This window comes from Euprymna scolopes, chromosome 26 (assembly GCF_053919585.1).
Source record: "Euprymna scolopes isolate OS-2025 chromosome 26, ASM5391958v1, whole genome shotgun sequence".
In the NCBI taxonomy this organism is placed as follows: Eukaryota; Metazoa; Mollusca; class Cephalopoda; order Sepiida; family Sepiolidae; genus Euprymna; species Euprymna scolopes.
The window spans coordinates 50,198,655-50,213,571 of record NC_136507.1 but is presented as its reverse complement, the minus strand read 5'-3'; the positions used below and the strand labels follow the sequence as shown (position 1 = coordinate 50,213,571).

At 31.4% G+C, this 14,917-nt stretch overlaps 1 protein-coding gene across 2 annotated transcripts in view; it reads left to right on the top strand.

Annotated features, from left to right (window-relative positions):
- Nucleotides 1-421: 421 nt before the first annotated feature.
- Nucleotides 422-14,917, top strand: part of LOC145248022 (uncharacterized) — a 102,099-nt gene continuing 87,603 nt past the window's right edge. The window contains exon 1 of one of the 2 annotated variants that reach the window (XM_080109732.1): nt 422-611. The gene's annotated coding sequence lies outside the window, so the exon portion shown is untranslated. Of the gene's footprint in view, nt 612-1,666; nt 2,155-14,917 lie in introns of those variants that run through there. The other variant, XM_080109731.1, reaches the window with a different exon arrangement.

Below are 14,917 nucleotides of genomic sequence, written 5' to 3'. Positions count from 1 at the left end.
CCAATTAAGCAAGATTCTATGAACTTAAATTACCTCCTAAGACCAGCTAAGCCTTAAATTTGAGATATTTACTAGAATCAAAATAGAATTTTAGACATAAGATTCTAGACATCTCATTATATGTTGATGTTAATCTTATTAAAGTTGCATAAAAGTGGTGCAAAACTGTTTTGTTCGCTGAATTAATCTTACCCGTCCTGGGACGGGTATTCTTCTCGTAATATTATTTCTGGTAATACCAGAAGAAATTCAGGCATTAATGAGGCTAAATTACAAAAATCCAGTTTGCCATTAAAGATTCACAATTTACGGGGATAGGAAAAAACGGAAAAAAAAGATTCAAATCCCAGGACCTCTGCAAAAGTTAATCGTCAAGACACGCAATTCGTGACGTAAAGCGCATCTTTTTTTTTTTTTTTTCAACCATGATGTCACTCAAACATGTTGTTTTCCAATAGTAGGGAGAGAGAAAGAATGTAGAAAAGAGAACCCTCTATCAATGTAGCGGAACGATAGCGCGTGTTGATTCCGAAAAATAAATAAATAATAAAAAATAGACATTCGACACACTCCACCAGATCAACCGTTTGGCTTCCCTCCCCTCTGTGCGGGTGAGTAGAAAAAAAATTGGAAAATCAGAATATTCACTTATAACCATTTGAAATACATACAAATATTTAAAAAAAAAAAAAAAAAAAAAAATGATTTTTTTATTTTTAAAGTCTCTTTCACAAGAAGGAAGGGGTCTATTTTTTTAATGGCGTTGCAATTGTCCCTTTGCCGTTCCAAATATTAAGGTCCGTTTTTTTTTTCCTTTTCTTCTGCACCCCTATATATATATATATATATATATATATATATATATATATATATATATATATATATATATATATATATATATATATATATATGTAAATTGTAAACTGAATTTAAAATTTACACTATCATTTGAAGATTTGAAATTGCAGAGGTCCGTTTCCCTTTTCGGAGAATTTTTAATATTATTTTGTTCAGAACTCGGTAACGAAAATTATCAAAAAATAAATTTCAGAAATTTAATTCTTATCCAAGGAAGGCTCATTTCGTAATTTCACTCTAAAATAGTCTAGACGGACTTAATAGTTCAGTGTAACGAAGGTCCTTAATTTCTTCGTTTAAAGATAGCTGAAATGACTTAAGATTTTCCTTACACTGAGTCAGTAACCCAGATATAACGAAGTAACCCATCAATACGCATAATAAAATACATTTCATATTCTGTTGAATAACAAAAACAAACAAGTCGCTTTTCTGAACCTCTGCCTTTGAACGCGGCGTCGGTTCTAGCTGGGATTATACAAATGCTCGGAATGCTATCCTTTTAGTTTATACTTCCTTCTTTTCGGAAGAGGAATGGGATTATCGGTCGGCTGGGCCACCCTCACGAGAAAATGATGACAGATCGATGTTCAAAGTGACTCCTTTCAAATGGAACTGGACTGGAGTTGAAGCGAGAGTAAACACCGCCTTTAAAACAAATTTATTTCAGCTAATTATAAGATTTAAAAAAAAAAAAAAAAAAGGATGAGAAAAAGGTTCCTTCATTAACTAATTATTTTAAATCTATCGATTTCCTACATCTAATATCCCTATTTTATTTATTGCTGCCAGTGTCGTCGTCTTCCTCGTTATTTCCTCTTTCGTCGAGGGAGCGATTACTTCGTGGGAGTCGTCTTTACCCGCTGGGTCATTTTAGAAGCGTTAAACTTGACAAGAGAGAGAAGAGTGTGTACCATGAGAATGAAAAACATTTTAATTTGAAAATAGTTTAGTATCGAGAATAAATAAGCTGTTAAGTCTTATTACAGTCTGTAAATGTTGGACATTATTTGTAACATCAAATATCAACAATTCGACATCTCAATTCTCTGAAATGCCGTTGATGGCTTAATCTCCGAGACATTATTTAGTAGGAAGTGCCTGTGCAATCACACCGTCTGTGCGTGTGCGTGCGCATACCTTATTTTATATACTCCCGTCACAGACATCTAATTTGCATAAAGCCTCACTCTTCGACGAAAGCCATTGGTCAGATTTGGGCGCCATCATTGTTTCCCTGTAAACGGTCCGTGAACCTTGAATATTCGCTTCGCAGATATTTTTTTATTAAAAAAGGTAAGACTATGTCAGCTTTGTTTTCTTTTGCCCCAAACGTTCCCAGTTAGCACGATTCAATTCTTATGTTTGTTTATTATCACTATTTGGAATCGACGACTCGGGTGGCCATCAGCTTTCAGCAAAGTGACGTCAAAGGTCAATTTGCTCATTAATATTCAAAATGGCGGCCCTATTAAACATGGCTGTCCTTCTCTTGTTCGTTTTCTGAACTATTCTATAAAGGAAAACTTTTTATTTTCTCTTCTTTTCCAGCGTCATATCAGGAAAATACATTTTTATTTTAATTACAATAAATGTCTACAGTCGTTTCGAAAACTATTTAGTACACTGTAATTGTCCTTAAAGTCCTAGGAACGAATTACATGGCTGGCTCCCTATCGCAATATTTTTGTATCATTCGTCTTTAAACAGATATTTCTGTTTCGGAATTATTTAAGTTCAACTTATAAAAAAAAAAGAAAAAGATTATTGAATTTACTTTTAAAACATTTATTTTAATCTTTAGATCCAATTGAAATTACATTTCATACAAGTTAATTTTTTATTTTACTGTTACTGGTATTTACAAAATGTTTAAAAACAATTGAAGATTTCGCGATTTTTAAATCATCAACGCACATGACACGTACAAAAACCGTTAAACATCAAATTTGCTTTTCTTTTTTTTTTTTTTTTTTTAAATTAAATTAATTGTGACTTTTTAATTGTGTAATATTAGAATAATCCTAAGTTTTAATATGTATTAGTGGATTTTTATGCTCGTAATTTAATGTTTGTAATGCAACGTATGGTTTGGTTGGTGTAGTAGTCTGTGTTTGGGTTGTGCACGATTTCACCGTCCAAATTCACATTTTCATTTTTTGAAAATAAGAAAAAAATGACGATTATGCGATTTGTAACTATAAACTTACATTGCAATTTAATATACCTTAACAAATAAAAATATTCATAAAGATTTAATTTCACATCAATTCTTTCATTTTCTTTTCTTAGAGAAAACTTGTTTTGTTTTGTATTTGTTTTTATTAAGTTCTGAATTTCGATCTATCGACCTTCTCTGTGCTTAAGAATCCCCTTTTCTCATATTAAAGTTAGCAAAACAAAATTATTCTTTAAAAATTATATTAAATTAAATCCTTATGATTTATTTTTTACTTTATTACTTCATCATAATTTCTAAAGTAATTTTCAAATTACAAATCTAATAAATGTATAGGACTGTTTTTAAATGAGAATTATAGACGCCGAAAATGTACACAATCGCCCATGTCTCTAATTTTTGTGCGAATTTTCTAATGATTTAAAGAAAATAAAAAAATTAATTGATTTTTTTAAAATACTTCAAAAGACGTGATTTTTAAAAATGAGTCAACTTTATTTATTTATTTATTTTTTTTGTAAAATAAAAATTACTCTTAATTTTTATTTTAAAATTTCGATTGCCTTTATTTGTTTTATTTTGGTCCCAGCAAATAGTAATAGTAGCTTGATATGTCAACTCCCTTATTAAAAAAATAAATAATAATAACGGTACTTATGTAGAGCAGAGAGCAACCCCGATCGTTTCACATATTGCTTCGTTGAAATCCGGCAGACGGAAGGCATCCACACAAAATGAAACCGGGGTTCCTGAAACAGATGGATTGAATTCTATTTTTTACTTATATATTTATAATGAGAATAAAGGAAACATTTATTTATATAATGTTGCATTTATTTAATATTGAAATTGTTTTTAGTGTTTTTTCACGCAGACAGTTTATCTTGTAAATTGTTTTTCCTTCATTTTTTACAATAAGCTATCCGCTTAAAAAAATAGCACGGTAACATAAGTGCATATGCACAAAAACAAACAAACAAACAAAAAAAAAGCACCAGAGAAAAAATAATAAATGCTAAATAAACAGCAACAATTTACAAAAAAAAAAAAAATGGATGCAACAATGTAAATTTCATTGAGTGTTTTTTCGTTTTCGAAATATGGGTTTCCTTTTGTGTGATCGCTTTTGAATATTTGTAGCCATAGGGGCTGGAGCACTAAAATAATTACTAAAAATATTTGCAAGACCCCCCCCTCCCCCCACACACTTTTTTTCTAGAAAATAAGAGGGGAGGGTCCTTATCTTCACTCGAAAAAGTAAACCGATTATTGTCTGAACAAAAAATATGGCTAATAATGTTTACATTTTTAAAAACCCTTCCACGCCCGAAAACACATGAACTCTTTTTTTTTTTCTTTACTTTGTACGTTTAATTGATCATCAATTTTCTTTTTCTGGTACTTGTACAGTTTACGGACCGTGCTGAAATAATATTTATAAAACCATTCTTAACATGGAGATGGGAGGCTTTGTTAACTATTCTGTACTTTTACCTAACAATTTAATAAATAAAAGATACCTTAAAAATTTAATTTCATTTAACAATTCTAACAAACAAGCATGGTCCATAAACTGCACAAGTACTCTTTTCCACTTTCTTTCCCCGATGACCATATTTTTAAGAAAAAAATTGGGTTTGTATTACTACATATAGATTCGAAAAAGTTGTCAAAAAACAAATATATAACAAATAAATGTTGTCAAAGGCAAGATAAGTTACTTTTCTACCAAACTGGATATATTTTTTGTGTTTTTATTCAATGTAACATGTTTATTCAGCTCGAAAAACATACAGTGTTTACCGATGTATTGGAAAATTCAAAATGGCGTCCGACTCTTTAACACGGTAAGTTTGGGAAAAGGTGTTATAAATAATAAACTAGACAAAATACTATTAAAAAGCCGCCGAATATATGTCAACCTATGTCACGGTAACATATAGTGAGCGAGTTTCTAGTAGTATTTTGTCTAAATTTACCGTATTAAAGAGAGAGTCGGCGCCATTTTGAATTTTCCAATACATCGGTAAACACTATGTTTTTCGAACTGAATAAACATGTTACATTCAATAAAAACACTAAAAAATGATCCAGTTTGGTAGAAAAGTAACTTATCTTGCCTTTGATAACATTTATTTGTTATATATTTGTTTTTTGACAACTTTTTGGAATCTGTGTAGTAATACAAACCCAAAAAATTACTCATTTGGCTAGGAGCAAAGTGTAATACCTGTTCTGATACTACACTTCATCTGTCCTCGGTCAATGATAGAGAAATCCTTCCAGATTGAGGCTATTTACTTTTTTTCCAATCCAGTTCCCCTTTTGGAAGTTGGATTTTCTTCACATAAATAAAACAACCTTGTGTCTAACTTTATCCTCGTAGGGATGTAAGTAAACAGAAATCGCATATATTGACCCTTTTTTCTCTGAAAATAATGAGTACTTTGTAAGAGTGCCTGTGCCTCCTGGAGTCTATATTGAAGCAATAGATTTTCAATCTACAACCGCACGGGCACATCTCTTGAACTGGCATTGCATGAATCCAGTGGCAAGGAAAAGTTTAGAACGACTGGAAAAGGACCGTTTTTATTTTGGAGTTTCCGTTTCCCAGATTAATTGCACAACTAATCGTTGTGAGTTTAGTCTTAGTCTTATCCATAGCTGAAATTAGAATAACATGGTGAACATTTTTACCAAACATGAAAGAATAAACTGCATGTCAACGCCTGTAAAACACTTGTAATTTTTAGTACGTTGATGCTATTGCTAATGATGATGATTATATTTATGTATTAGTACAACTACTATTGCTACTCTAGATCTAATCTGAAAAAAGGTAACATTAAATGTTTTTTCTCACCTTCTCTCTTGCTTTTTTTTTTTTTTTAAATACTTATAGTTTATTTTTGTTTAATGGTTATGACCCCCCTCCTCTAAATAGTTTTAACAGTATTGCATTTTAGTACCCTTTCTTCCTCTCTTTGTTTTCTTTTTCTTCTTATTTTCGTCATTTTCAGAGGAGAGAAAAAAATACAGCCATAAGATAATTAAGTTAAATCTTGTCATGTGTGTTTTATATATTTTTTTTTTATTTTAATATCTTTTTATCCTTACCGCCCCTTTTTCCTGTGTAAAAATTGTTGAAATTCTCTTAGTTTACAGAAAAATTGTAGGGTTACCCACTACCCAGGAGCCTTATTTTATTTTTGTCGGGTTTTGAAATTTAAATTTAATGATCATGATATCGTTTGATTGTTAAATTATGAATTGAACCAAATTGTTATTTTCATCTACGTAGTCAATCAATAAGTAATAGTGCTTTTTGGGTGGTCTTTCTTTTGCTTGTTTAAATTTCGGGATACATGGACAATGTTTTTCATATTTTTTATTATTGTATTAAGATTTAGAAATAAAAATTGGCAAGGCGGTTTCTTTTTTTCTGTTTAGGAAAAGGGACTAAGCTAAAAATAATGTTATGTTTCGTTTTTTATTTTATTAGGTAAACTTGTTATTGTTTTTGTTAGTGGCTTTGCTAATAAGATTTTAATATTAAAATATTTCTTATGTTCAAATTCAAAATTAAAGATAATCCGTATTTTTTTTTATTAGTTTTTCCTTTTAAATTGTTTTTGTTTTGTTACACCTGCCACAAGAAAAGGGAATGAAGGGTGGAATCCCGTTTTTATACTACTCCTGCTAGTAGTTGTATGCCCCCCCTCCCTCTCGCTTTGAAAAAGGGAAACTATCGGGGATAAACCCCACCCCTCTTTCAGAGTGTTTCCTCAAAGCTGCTGTCTAGTAGTATTAGTAAAAGCATCGTATGAGGACTTCGTGCTTCTCGCCCCTCCCTTTCAAGGGAAGAAGATGGAAGGGACGTACCCCATCACTAGAACTTCTTTCTTTACATGATGTGTTGTTTTTGTTTTGTGTAACCAATCGATCAAGACGATGTCTTTCCTTTTTGGATGAGATTATATTACTACTACTGACGCTCATTATTGGGTCATTATCATTTATTTTCTTCCCCTTTTCGTGTTCTTGCCCCCCCCCCGCTCTTTTTTTACAGCTGCTACTGTCCCTAAGAGTACACACGGGCCAAATGCTGTACTAATCGAGATTCGAGGAGTAGGGAAAATCCTTAAATTGACATTCGGATATTTATGTAATTCAAAGAAATCTAGTGTTAAGGAAAGGGAGTCCCTTGGTCTTTGAGTACTAACTAAAGTAAAACTTATAAATAAAAATAAAGCTGTTAGCTTCACAATTTAAATGCAAACATTTCTGTGCTTGTAATGAATGTTTTTATACTTTTACTACTAATCTCTACTCAGGTATTGAACATTATTGAAGTAAATACCAAAACAAAATTTATATATACGTAATATACTAAGTGTATCTAAGAGTGTGTGTAACGAGAGAGAGAGAGAGAGAGAGAGAGAGAGAGAGAGAGAGAGAGAGAGAGAGAGAAAAAAGGAACACCAAATTATGTGTTCATCAACGTTTCATCTTTATTGCGAGATTTCACAGCAGTAAAAACGAAACGTTGATGAACTTGGTTTGTTCCTTTTTTATTTCTCTATTTTGTCAGAATACTATATCCATTATTCTCATCATATATATATATATATATATATATATATATATATATATATATATATATATATATATATTTCCCCAAAACTCCTGGCCTTTGTGGAGGGGAGACTAAAACTTGCTTCTATGGTTTCAAAAGACCTGAAATAACAACAAGGGAAGATTTGATTCTAAATATTTATGTTATATCTCCCCTCTTTTGAAAATAGGTTAATTATGAATATCTCCAGTATCAAATAATCCTTATACACTGAAATTTACTTTATATATGAAAACCAAAGAGGAGAGGTATAACATATGAGAAATATTTGGAATCAAGTCTCCCCTTGCTGTTATTTCAGATCATTTGAAACCATAGAAGCAAGTTTTAGTCTCCCCTGCATCAAGCCGCTTCCCATAAATCTGGCACCTCTCCCAGTAGCCCACTATGCATCAGTGGCAATATGCCTTATTTCAATAGTTTAAATTTCTTTCAGATTTTGAAGAGACAAAATAATACATATTTTTTTTAATTATTAACAAAAGTTTAAAATGACTTGTGAAGAAAACATTCTGGGGGATTAAATTTGGTAATTTTTTTCTCCTTTTCGTGTTCTTACCCCCCCCCCCTTTTTTTTTTACTGCTGCTACTATCTTTAACGGTACACGTGGGTCAAATGCTGTACTAATCAAGGTTTGAGAAATAGGGAAAATCCTTAAATTGACATTCGGATATTTATGTAACTCAAAAATATTTAGTGTTAGACTCAGGAAAGGGAGTCTCTTGGTCTTTAAGTACTAACTAAACTAAAATAAAACCTAAAAAATAAAAATTAATACAAAATAAAGCTGTTAGCCTGACAATTTTAAGTGCAAATATTTCTGTGCTTGGACAGCAAGATGATTGTCTATGTTTAAATTTCTGCATGTTGGTATACTTGGAGGAGTGTGGTTCAAGGAAAATAGCTATTAAAGGAGGAAATTTTCCAGCATCTATAGTGAAGGGGTGAGATTTTGCTGCTTGTTGGATGAATCTGGGTATTTATGTTGAGTGATTGCAAGTAAGTTCGTCGGAACATCTTCCTTAAAAGTACTTTTGAAACAAACGAAAAATGCAACATTGCATCAATGTGATAAAAACTGCAGCTTGGCAAATTGGATGAGGTCACAAAAGGATCTCATCTACTTAAACAGAGGAGGAAGACACATTATAGGTGATGAAATGACAAAAGGAAGACATCATTCAAATAAACAAAATATAGATGACCCTTTTTATTAAAATTTGGAAAATGGTAATCAGTGGCATAAGAATGACCAAAAAATACAGTGAACAGGTTTGTTTTTTTTGTGAGGTAAGTGGAAAATATTGAGTAACTCTGCTATTTTCAATGTGTTTTACTACAACCAATTGTAATAAAATAGTGGTTTCTAATAAGCCTGTCTGCATCACCATTATCCACAGAGAAATATGAAAAGTGTAAACATTGACAAATTTTACTAAGTTATGAAAATATGATATGAGAATTTCCCACCTTTCCCTAAAATGCTTATGGATTTTGACTGTAGTTGATGATGCCTTATTTGATAGAGAGATAAAAAAAAGATCTGGCCACAGGTAAGTTCATTTCGAGGTAAATTCATCACATCCAACAAATTCCAGCACATAAAACAAATGTTAAACTGAAGATGATGCCTACACCAAGATATGGGGAGGGTGCCACTTCTTTTACTGGATTGGTCCACTTACCCTTGGTCTACACCTTATAATGCTGAGCATTTAGCAAGAAGGCATCAAGTACCATTGTTTTTGAGTCTTGGTCTGACTTGACTGGGGAGTGAACATCTGCCGGCTCATTAATGAACACTCACCATTATGTCACTTAGATCAGTCATAAAATCTTTTTTTCTTTTTAATATATAAAGTAAAATCAGTCTCTTTATGGTTTCTTTATTATCAATATCTTTCTTTGTACAAAATCAATATTTGTTTCTGGTTTGTCATTTTTTTTTTTTTTTTTTTTTTTTGATGGATTGTAGCTGAAGAATAACATGTAATTTGATTTAATACCTTCCAGAAAATATTTTGTCCAGATCAGAATTATTTTCAAATCGTTACCATCTTAACAAAAGGGGGATAGAGACATAACTTTTGTTTCGTCAATACAGAATTATTTCCCTCTGATTGGAACAGAAAAATGTTTTGGAAAAAAACAATTTTTTTAAAAAAGAGAAGAAAATAAAAACAAATTACAATAGAGTACCAGGCAACAGCGGATAGATACATCTAGTATCTAATAAAAATGGGTTTGTTGTAGTAATTTACCACGCAAGATCTTTTGACTCGCCCATAAGGTCAACCTGACCATACCCATGGTTGTGTTTTTCATAGCAAGCAGACGATGCATCCTCAACAATCAGTTCAACAGTCTGGCGTAGATAGGTGGGCTTTTTTCTGTCATGCTGAGGTATGCTTCTGCAATTTTATGAAGTCCACCTTCCCAGACTTTACCTTCTTTCTTTGAAAAGGGATTAGTTTATTGCTATCATTGAGGTGTCCCTATCGGGAAATGCCAATAGGATTGCTCAGATAATTTTTATAGGCTAGAGTGCCTTTTAGGCATTAGCTTTTCAATACTCACCTGTAAACCACCATTGGGTCATTGTATGCCAAAAATGTAGATAGGTTGTTTTTAGATTCATTTGTTTTATAGGTGTATATTTTGTAAATGATAGCATCTATTTTAACCTATAGACATTTAACTTTGGGTTAGAGTGAATTGGAAGTAGAGGTAACTAACCAGTGTCTCCATACTTCTTACAGCTCTCAAATTGGGGTCTCACCACTGGATACAGTTTTCTTTTTAATCCAAGACGATTATCAAAGAAGCAATATTAGAGTTTAAGAGTAATTGAACCCAACTGCAACTTTAAAATGCAAATGAAATTTAACATAAATGCATACATGCAATGAAATTTTTTTACAATTTTATAAAAGATTGAAAGACAAAACAAATTGTTTTTCTTTTGACAATGAAAGTTGTCAACAGAAAATGTAAAAAAAAGTTTGAAAATTTTAAAAAATGTTTCAAAACAAAATCCTAAGCACATTTTTTTCATTGTTGTAATCAAACTACTTTCATTTTTTTTTTCTTCTTAAGTATTTATAAAATTATATTTTCTTATATAATTTAAAATGTCGAAAATATATTCTTTGAAAAAATAAATGATGTACTTGATTGTGCTAAACGACAGATTATGAGAACTACAATTTAACAAATGACGTCCTAAAAATTCATTATGATGTCAAATTGGGTTAATGTTATCCATTAAAACTGACAGTTTGTAATGACCTGACCTAAAGAGTCAAAGATTATTTATTTGGTCAGTGACTAATATTTCTATATGCCTATAAAATTAAATTTTTTTCTCACTCTGACATTGATATTAAAAGTATATTTTTTTCTATTTAAAATTATTAAAACAAACTTTTTAATATACTCAGTCATAAATATGCGAGTGACTGCATATTCCTTTGAAAAATTAATTATTTATTTTTTATGGTTTCTTATGATTGTTTTCATTTCACTAGTATGCTGAATTATATTTATGCATATTACTTCTGCATGATTGCATAGAATTGAAGATGAAAACATTTCCGTACACAGATATATATATATATATATATAATATTAAATGAAAGATTAGGAATAAAAGTTATATATAACTTTATTATATCATCAGAACAATAAAGAAAAGTAAAGGGGAAAATTAAGAAAAAAATCTCTTTAGCAAAATGCTTCTCATCAGTGGAAAAAACAGCCAGAATTATACAAAATGTAAATATAGAAAAACTGGCTTAATAATATTTAGTAATTAATTAAAAGTAAGTACAACATTATAAGAATAAATTGGAAGGATAGTATATATGTAGGTAATATTAAATAAAATAAAAATTTGGGTCACTATGAAATAATGGGGATCATTATAGAAGAGAACATAATAAAAGAAGAAAAGATAGGAAAGATAGATGAGAAAATGGAAAAAGAAAGAGAGGAGAAAGAAACGGTGAATAAGGGATGCAGAAATACATATATCAATAGATAAAAATAAATAAAACAATCTGAAAGTGAAGAAAATGGGATTAGAAAAATGTTTAAAAAAAGTGTTCAAAATAAGTTCCAGAATAAAATCAAATCAAATATAATATGAAAATAAAATGATACAAGTTCCAGTGACGACTTTAGTTTAGGGTTCCAGAAAAGTGAAGAATATGGCAACTGTTTATAAATCCAATAAGGTAAAAATGTGTGAAGCATCAAGTCTTGGTACAATCCTCATAAATCCTGAAAGTATCTCTATAACCTGGCAAAATCCTTAGAATATCGGTAGAATCCTGTGAATTGATGTGAAAATAGAAAGATCTAGGTAGGAAATCTCAAAATGGGAAAGTAATTAGTGAAATTCCAAGAATTGGTAAGTTTCAATCCTGTTAAGGTAAATATTGGGATATAAATTTGGTGTATCAGACATGAGGCCTATATCAGATCACTTCCAAAAATAGGGAATCAGTAAAATAATTCCAACCGGCAACGTCATGTTCTTGTTAAATAAAAATAGATAGGGGAGGAAAAGGCAGTAAGTAGTCCTAGATATATCTAAGACTTTTTACAGGGTATGGCATGAAAATCGGATCCTATGGTATTACTGGATGAATACTTAACATAATGAAATCCTTCTTAAATAAGTGAAGAATCCAGGTTGTCAAAACAATCTATATATCTATAAAAGTGAAAATGTCTATCTGTTTGTGTGTCTGTATACATTTCCCTACCAAATAACTCTGTCAATTTTCGGTCTACAGACTCAAAATTTTAGATATGGAATATTGAGATTTGGGAAAATCTTTTTAATCTGTTTTTGGCCAGAAATTTTGCTGTTAAAGGATCAAAGTTCAACAATTTGATCTTTGAGAATTCTACCAAACTCCTCTGTCAATTTTGGATCTAAACACTTGAAATTTTAGATATACGTTCCTTGGACATGGATCTAATTTTATAATTTAATTTGAGCCCAGAACAATAAATGTTAAGGAGTTATAATTGGGGTCAAAGTTTTTAAATAATTGATCTCTGCGGTCTCTACCAAATTACTCAGACAATTTTTGGTCTAAACATTTGAAATTTTATATAAAGTGTATTCAGACATAGAGCAAGCTTTTTAATCGTTTTTTTGCTGCAAATTTGGCTTCCAAGAGGTCAAAGTCCAAAAAATTTTACCTTTGCGATCTCTAGCAAACTATCAAGTCAATTTTCGGTCTGAACATTTCAAATTTTACATAAAGGATATTCAGATATACAGCAGGTTTTTTAATCAGTTTTTGGGTGAAAATTTGGCTTGCAAAAGGTCAGTTTACAGAGCTGACCTTTACAAACTCTATCATACTCCTGCGTGAATTTTGGGTCTAAACACTTGTAATTTTAGATGTGGGTTACTTGGGCATGGGTCCAACATTTTAATATAATTTGAGCCCAAAACAATAAATGTTAAGGGGTCAAAATTGGGGTCAAAGTTTTAAAAAATTTGAACTCTGTGGTCTCTACCAATATTTCTCTATTTCTTATTTAAGGAGGCCTATTATACAGAAAGGCATTACCGTACATATTCACACTTTTTAATATATACATATGCACATGAAGTTATAAGCAGTACATAGGGCCCAAGCAAAGCCGGGCGGAATTGCTAGTATGATATAAATGCGGGTGTACCTCAGGGGTCGATCCTTAAACCTTTGATATTTTTAATATTCAGAAATGACCTCCCTGATAAAATAGTCTCTGAGATAGTTATGTTTGCAGGCGACACCATGCTTTATAACAGACATGAGGGGAAAACGAATGAACACATATCCAAAGCAATGGTGGAAACCCTTGATGAAGACCTCCAGTCTAGTGGAATAGGGTCAAAAATGGATGGTAACGTTCAATGCTGCCAAGACTAAGCTCGTTTTCTTTAATAATAACAAGAAACCATCTCCACCACAATAGCTATAGCTAAAGATACATTATCTGAAAGTACTTTGTTCAAACTCCTCGGTTTAACGTTCACAGGGAACATGAGTTGGAACAGATACACAGAGAGCATTGCCAAGGCTGCTGCGAAGAAGGTGGGCTCCCTCTACCATGCTATAAAGTTACTTATACCTGAAAGTATTCTGTACGTCTACAGGCCACAATTCACCTATGTATGGAGTATTGTTGTTACATTTGGGCTGGTGCATCTGCTACTAGTCTGTCAGTCCTGGATAGGGTTCAAAAGAGAGTCATCAATCTGATATGTCCTGAACTGCCATCTAAGCTTCAACCTCTGGCCCATTGCCGAAATATTGCATCCCTCTACATACAAGTATTTTAATAGTGGATGCTCCAAGAAACTATAAGCCCTTGTACCCCCTTGATGTAAATACCCACAACAAACCCGACAAACAGCAAAGTCCCACCCCTACTCAGTAGAGATCCCTAGATGTCAGAAAGCCTTCAATTCTAATATTTTATTCCCCAGAACTGCTAGACCTTGGAATTCTCTTCCAGGTTTCTGCTTCCCCAACTGTACTGACATGCAGAAGTTCAAGTGTAATGTGATGATACATCTTTATACTCAACTCCCTACATAGTGTCTCTACAACTTATGTCCCTGATAGTAGCCCCTACATAAAAGTGGAACTGTGTCTTGTTTGGAGTTAAAATATAATTAAAAAAAAAAAAATCCAAGATGGAAAATTCGTAATAAGAATGAAGGTTGAGCACATCCAAAATACAAAAATCCAGATTTCAAATTCAATATTAGAAAAATTTTTTTTGATAATTGAATTTGAAATTCAAGAGAAATCTCAAAAGCAATGAAAAATATAGAATGAAATTAAAAATAAGAAAATGATATATGAAGGTATATAGCAATAGAACTGGAATTGAGCGCTAAAAAGTTCAGCTTTCAAATTTAAAGGTTGATTAAATTAATTTTTACCATATTATCATATTCCTTCATTCTCATTTCATATCTAAATGTTATTAAACAGTTCTTCTATATTTGCATTTTGTATGATTCTATCCTTTATCCTCTTCTAATGGGAAACATTTAGCTTTGAAATACCATGGCCTAAAGAAGTTTTTTTCTTAATTTTCCCCTTTACTTTTCCTTATTCTGATGATATAATAAAGTTATATATAACTTTTATTCCTCATCTTTCATTTAATATTATTTGCTCCTCTTAATAGTGTTGAGCTTTTATCTGTATAAGTTTTGGGAAAG